Raw genomic sequence first — 7,708 nt, forward strand, 5'->3', positions numbered from 1 at the left:
GTTTAGACTTTCCGAATTCTCATGAATGCCGCCATCAATCCGGCTTATACCACGAAGATTCTGATTAAGGAATCTAAGAGATATTCATTCAATCTGATGTAGAACGGAGGTGGTTGTCAGGCACACGTTCATGGATTGAGGAAGGTGATGAGTGTCACGGATCATCACCTTCTTCATAATTAAGCGCGAATAAACATCTTAGATAAGAACAAGCGTGTTTGAATGGAAAACAAAGGAATTGTATTAAATCATCGAGACGCTGCAGAGCTCCTCACCCCCAACAATGGAGTTTAGAGACTCATGCCGTCACAAAGTATGTAATTCAGATCTGAAAATGTCATGAGGTACAAGATAAATCTCTAAAAGTTGTTTAAATAGTAAACTAGTAACCTAGGTTTACAGAATATGAGTAAACTAAGATAATTGGTGCAGAAATCCACTCCTGGGGCCCACTTGGTGTGTGCTGGGGTTGAGACTAAAGCTATCCACGATTAGAGGCCTTTCTTGGAGTTAAACTCCAAGTTATGACGTGTTTTGGGCGTTCAACTCCGGATCATGACGTTTTTCTGGCGTTTAACTCCAGACAGCAGCATGAACTTGGCGTTCAACGCCAAGTTACGTCATCTATCTTCGCGCAAAGTATGGACTATTATATATTGCTGGAAAACCCTAGATGTCTACTTTCCAACGCCGTTGAGAGCGCGCCAATTGGACTCCTGTAGCTCCAAAAAATCTATTCCGAGTGCAGGGAGGTCAGGATCCAACAGCATCAGCAGTCCTTTTTCAGCCTAACTCAGATTTTTGCTCAGCTCCCTCAATTTCAGCCAGAAAATACCTGAAATCACAGAAAAACACACAAACTCATAGTAAAGTCCAGAAATATGATTTTTGCACAAAAACTAATAATATTCTACTAAAAACTAATTAAAACATACTAAAGTCTACATGAAATTACCCCAAAAAGCGTATAAAATATCCGCTCATCAATGTCTTTTAAGTGTTCGATAAAATGTTTCTTCTAATTTTAGTGTAGATTTTACACTCTTAGCTTGGGATTGAGGACGTAGGTGACCTTCAGTCATTGATGTCCAATATTAATATGACTTAGAGTTGTTAGTTGATTTGGTTTCCACTAACACTAGCCTTTCACTAAGTTAATTAGCGAGTTGACTAGAATTTTTGGATTGAGATCAATTATGCTTATTTGACTTATCATCGATGTTAGGGTTGACTAAATAGGATTAATTCTTTATAATTGCCATGATTGTGGTCAACGACTAGAATAGAAAATCTTGAATCTTAACCCTTGTCAAGAGGTTCTTTTTAGCATTTGAATTCCTTTTCCTTAATTAATTGCTTTGAGTTTAATTCTTTGCATGCTTATTTATTTTCTTGTCCTTTAATTTTCTTGTCAATTGTGATCTAAAACCGCAATTCCCATAGCCAATGATGAGTAAGTGATTGCAATTCCTAAGGAGAACAACCTGAGATCTAATACTCTCGGCATTTTTTATTGATTTGCACTTGTGACAAACAAAATTAAACTTTGATTCAGGTTATTTGTTGGTTTAGAACTATACTTGCAACGGAATTATTTTATGAAATTACAAACCGATGTTTGGCTTACATCGGCGGCATAATGGTCATTTTTTTGCTACCTTCTACGACGCAACCAGACGTAATCAGAAGTGGCTAAAAAAGCTGCTCTCCCCATCGGTGGTTTCTATTAGGTGTATTTTCTTGTATTGTTCTCTTATTTAGATTCAATGAAGCTGGTTTAGCATTGAGTTTAGAATATACTTAATTTATGGATGTAATATTTTCTTTTTATTCATATATTATTTGGACCATCAATAAAGATAATTAAGATGATACTGAAATATAAATTTATAATCATATTTTCTAAAACTAACATTTGTTTATGAAATCCTTTCACAATATTTGTTTTATCCTATTTAGATTTTTGAAACGTGCTATAAGTATAGAACCATGTTAATTATTTTGGTTGGTAAAAATAATGGTTTAACACCACTATCTAGATACTAGACGTTTTTAAGTAAAACAAGATTGTTTGTTTATTTTATTTATTGCCTTTAATTGATTTTTAAAACAAGAACGTTTATATTGCATAATTTTAATCTTATGTTGTTGTACTATTTAATCCTACTATAGAGCATTTTCTCAAAAACATCAAAATTCTACCAAGAAAAATTATTGCTTACTCCGTCTCACATACTCACAGGAAGAGAGTCAACAACCTAAGTTGATATCTTCATCCAATTTCTTGTCTAGATAGAATTCTGCAGATCCTAAAAGTAAGGGCACTTCATGAAAGTATGAGTTTTGCTTCTACAGCTCAATTCTTAGCCTATGGACTTAGAAATGTTTAACGGTATCAATCCAAAAGTCAATGTCTTTTTATCTGCTTATGTGTTCTTAAATAAAGGAAGAAAAAGCTGAATCCATTATTTGCTCTTGCAGATTAGTTAAGTGAAGAAACTTGAACACAGAATTGGGATAATGGAAACTTCATTGAGCAGGCTTGCAATGATTTTAATTTGGATTCTATTCAAAGTGATGTAATGCAAGTAAACAAAGGAACAAAGGAAAATAATTTAGAGAGTAAGTGATTCATTTAATGTTATGAAAAAATTTATGGAAGTTGTATTTGAATATTCAATATACAAGTAAAATAATATAAATAGAAAAGGAACCATATCTTGTTGTATTTTTACCTTAAAGTCATAATTACTGTTTGCTCAACCTGCACTTTGTTTGGTTAACCAAGTTAAATCTAATTTCAAATAGTTATAGTCTAAGTATATTTTTGCAGCCACATCTGTTACTTGTAAGTTTGATTCACAATTATATAATTTTAACTTGTCACTTTCAACTCAGTGGAATGCATTCCGCAGAAGTTGATCGTTCATGATAACTCACTGTAATTAATGGTAATAGCTAATTTCTCTTTTGTCTTGCATTATTTCTTAACTGATCTGTGTTCATTCAGCTGAGAGACGTTTTAAACCAGATAAAAGGACAAAAAAAATCAAAGCAAGCATTGATGGGAACTTAAAATTGTTATCTGAACAACTGTGCAAGTTTACAAGCCAAGAGAAGTTAGAGGAAGTATCTTTAATTGGTAATTTCAACCTTGCCACAGATAATAGAAGCCTCTTTTAAAAGTCTGAAAGAAGAACTCCATGGAAAATTCACTGAGGAAATGCATGCATGTAATTTTGTATTTTCTCCTTATAAAATCTGACATCATAAATATTAATTCTAAGAGAATGGAAAAGATCCAAATCCCAACACACATTACCTTAAATTTGAACTGTTAAACAAATCATTTCAGAAAAAAAAAAACTTGCTATGATGTTTGCAAAGTATAAGCAACCAGGTTACTAAACGAGAATGACCTCACCCTCCAAATATGTAGGTACCTGAGAGCTTTTCAGTTAATACTAGTAATCTATCTACTTGTTAGTTGATATTTGATATGAAGGTTGTAGTTTTCTTTTCTGTTCTTGTTTTTTTTTTTGTTAAATTTCAGCAAAGCAAATAATACTTTACATGGTACTTTGGCTTCAAAAACAAGAAATGAAAAGCTGAAAGCAAGTAAAAAGAGCCAGAGTTACATTTTCAGATAGATGCTTGGACGAGCAGAAGCGAAAAGAGCCATACTTTACATGTTCTCAATTTGGATTCTTTGATATTAATCCATTTTGGTTGTTTAAGTATATTGAAGTTATTTACCATTTTATATACTTTGTTTTTTATTTTTCTTTCAATAATAAAACATTGATAAGATGAATGACCGTATTTTTTGCAATTAAAACAATGATTATTTCTTGTAGATTTTTAAAAGTGATTTGAAGTTTTGAACTTTCTCGTCCTTGAAGTTGATGTTTTAATTTTAACAATTGATTTTTTAAAAATTGTATCATTTTTATTAAAGTAACCCAAATTAAATTTTTCAAATGAGGGTTTAGTTCTTGAAGTTGATGTCTTGATTTTAATAAATAATTTTTCAAAAGCCGTATTATTTTTGAAAATATTACTCAAATCAGATTTTTTAAATAATAGTCTTTAATTAGTTAGCAATTTGAAAATTTTGTGTAAATTGTACTAAATCTTGATTTAGACTTTTAATCACTTCATTTAATCTATCATTTTCTGTAATAAGATTAAGTAAAACCTAATCATCAAACATTTGTCTTTAAACTTTTCAATTTCAAACCTAAAATATATGTTTTTTCAACTAATTCAAAGTCAACTTCAGTTTCCTTCATCTTTTCTTTAAAAATCATTTTCTGCTCTTAGGACATTATTTTCAACTATGCATTTATCATATTTTCCAAAATATTTTTAACATTGGCAGTTAAATCATCAATCATCAAATATAAATCTTCTTTGGATAAATCAAAATAGTTTACCTCTTGTAGTTGTTCATTGTCGGCCATGAAGTACACTTGCGCATCGCAATCAAGTTTTTCATCAAGTTCTTCTTCTCCTTCTTTCATGGAGAACATTTCATATTCTTTTTGCAACATATCTATTCTTGTTTTTTTGACTTGTTTGGTACCTTTGTGAGTGAATTGGAGTTTATCTCAAATTTCTTTTGTCATTTTGTATTTAGATACCTTTCGATATTCCTCGAAGTTGATAGCACAGTGCATCATGTTGATGACTTTGGCATTTAACTCCACCTTCTTCTTGTCTCCTTGTTCCCTTCGGCTTATTCTTTTGGAGACACCACTCATTTGACACTGGCCTTGGTTGGAACTTGATGACTATTTACAATGATCTTCCATATATTGTAGTCAATAGATTGCACAAAGATCTGCATCCTTTATTTTCAGTAAATGTAGTTCTTGCCATTAAAGAAATGTGGTCTGTTGTTGGATTGATCCTCAGTGAGCATGTAGGTTGTAGTGCTTGCATCCAATTTATTGGCTATTAAATCTTTTTTCCAAGCTATGAAACTTGATTCTTGAGACCAAGTTCTGATACTAATTGAAAGTTCTTGATGGCTTAGAGAAGGGGAGTTGAATATATGACCTTCTTTTAAACTTGATTAATTAATCATCAAACCAGAAAATAAAACTAAGCTTCTGTTCAGACTACGAGATGGATTATGCAGGAGACAATTTCATTTTGTCTCATAATAATCGAAAATAGAAACAGAGCAGAGGAGAAAAAAATGACTCAGCCATGTATCCTGGTTTAACTACCTTGTGCAATATACCCTACATCCAATTTTTATCACAACACAGGTGAAATTTTCACTATCTTTTCAAGTATTACATACACTAATTCTCAAGGATTCAACCTAATTCTATCAGGGACAAACTAAACTTCTACCCAAATTTGATTTGGCTAGGTTCACTCTCTAGACTTTTAATCACTAAGTGCTCACCCAACTTAGCAAGCAAGGGAATCCTCTCAAGATAATGATACAACCACTAATTGCTCACCCAACTTAGCAAGAGATACTTCTCATATACAAGATATAAAATAGAAATACAATCAAAAGAGATATGAAATAATTTTTGCCTTTTCTCTCCAAGTCACCTCTCTTTGCCTTTTCTCTCGATGACTTTTTCTTGGCCTCAAATATATGTCTTTTATCACTAAAGTGAAACAAAAAAGAAAAAAAGATAAAACATACAAACAGAATAATCAATGATAGATCATAAAAGAGATGATGTTGAATAACTCTAAAACAAGTAAACTAGGTTGTGGACTTGGTCTCAATCAACAGCTTTGGATGCACATATTTTTTCTTATTTGACAGTTGGTTTTCTTTGTTTGGGCAGCACAATAAAACATGAGCCTAAGATGGTAAGACTCTAGCTTCAATAATTTATAAAACTCTTATTTTCTCAAAATTATCACTATTCGAACTAATTTAGACACAGTACAGCATTAATGAGTCTCAATGTATGTTTTTGTTAGTTCAAAAAAGGCAGCAGCTTGTGTCTCCATTCAATGTTTAATTAGCCCAAAATAATTTAGTCTATTTTGTCAATTTAACTATCATATGGGCATGCACAATCAAAATTTTATTAAACAAATTTTTGGATTTTTAACCCAATCAAATATATGTTTATTATCACCAAAAATATAATTATTATTTTCTAAACGCAATAGATTACACTCGGATTCAAGTTTCAATGAAGATAATAGATGAACCCTTAAGTAGAGTCGGTGTGAGTTGTATGGAAAAAAAAAATTTAACTCTAAAAACTTATATTTGAATACTATCTGTAGTTGGACTATTACCAAAATAGTCATCGTTGGGGTGAACACGTATTAGATCAGATCGGATATAACTAAATTTCAATCTGATCCACACTAAAATTTTCGAATCGGATCGGATCCAATATCTGTGATTTTTAAGTTTAAATTCGATTCGATCCAATCCACACATTTGCGGGTTGGATTAGATTTTGGATATATCCGCAAAATATATAAATATTTTAAAAAGCTTTTTTTAATTAAAAAATAACAACAAATTCTCTTTTTGTCACTCTTTTAAACATGTTTATTCTTAAAATATTATTAAACATATTTTTAAATAATAAAATAAAATAAATATATATCATAATTATTAATTAAAATAAAACATAAAAAAATATTTACTTATTTATTTGTTTATTTTTGCGGATCCGCGAATATGTGGATACTAATTACATGAAATTCACAATCCAATTTTATTAGTGTTCGGATCAGATCCGATCCGATTGATAGCTTTGCAGATTGGATCAATATCGACAATTTTTATATCGAATTCAGATAAACACCGCAAATATGTAGATTGGATCCGATCCATGAACACCTCTCGACCACCAATAAAATTACCAATGATAGAGGTTTGACAATGGTGGTCTAACTGCAGTTTTATAAAGTAGAATAGTAAATATTTTGTCTCGAATTTTATTTATAGTATTCATACCTTTAAAAGGACAAAAAAATATAAAAAAATTTCTGTCTATCTCTAAATTTAAATTCTTATAAGTTCATTATCTTTTTCTTTTTTTTCAGCATATAAATCTAACCAATTGCAGGCTTATATTAGCATACATTCTCTTGCTGACTATAACATGTTATGCTTTAGGTCAAGGTTTTGATATTATTCTATATACAACGCGTAGAGATAAACAATAATAAGAGATAGAACTGAGATTATTGCATACCTACCTCAGTCGCAGTTGTTGTTGGGATTGATTGTCATTCCAATTTCCAAGTAACCATATATTAATAAACATGTGTAAGATCCTATTGCTAGCTTATATATATATAAAGGTGACTTTGATTATTAAATTCACACTGATTTTGATGATGTTTAATAATGTGTCTAACAACCTTATCTTAATTCAAAGTTCTACTACTTACACCGATATATAACATATTTATTTCAATTTAAATACGTTTGACTATAAAAATGAGATAATTCTCCTGTTTTGTGATTTTGTGAATGCACGGAATGAAACACATGGAAGGAGTGGAAGGTGTGAAAAGAGTAATGCAACTCATTTTGGAGGAAAGTGCAAAGAAAATACAACATACTAGCTTAAAATAAAATTTCAAATCTGAATTTATCTAATTTCGTCATAATGAGTGATGACAATACTCAAGGGTCATACGATGAGAGTTTTTTTCTTCTATCCTTTTATTTTTCTTTGTTTTGTTATTTTGTAATTAT

At 30.8% G+C, this 7,708-nt stretch overlaps 1 long non-coding RNA gene across 2 annotated transcripts; it reads right to left on the reverse strand.

Moving 5' to 3' along the window:
• Positions 1 to 240: 240 nt before the first annotated feature.
• LOC130972931 (uncharacterized) lies at positions 241 to 7,250 on the reverse strand. 2 transcript variants are annotated; one of them, XR_009083962.1, is made up of 3 exons: positions 7,204 to 7,250; positions 4,437 to 5,633; positions 241 to 835 (listed from the first exon to the last, which is right to left on the reverse strand). It is a non-coding gene; the product is annotated as an uncharacterized LOC130972931 (long non-coding RNA). The 2 variants fall into 2 exon arrangements; XR_009083961.1 differs by having other exon boundaries at positions 7,200 to 7,250.
• Between the last annotated feature and the right edge of the window lie 458 nt (positions 7,251 to 7,708).

Source organism: Arachis stenosperma, chromosome 4, assembly GCF_014773155.1.
Source record: "Arachis stenosperma cultivar V10309 chromosome 4, arast.V10309.gnm1.PFL2, whole genome shotgun sequence".
Lineage (NCBI taxonomy): Eukaryota > Viridiplantae > Streptophyta > Magnoliopsida > Fabales > Fabaceae > Arachis > Arachis stenosperma.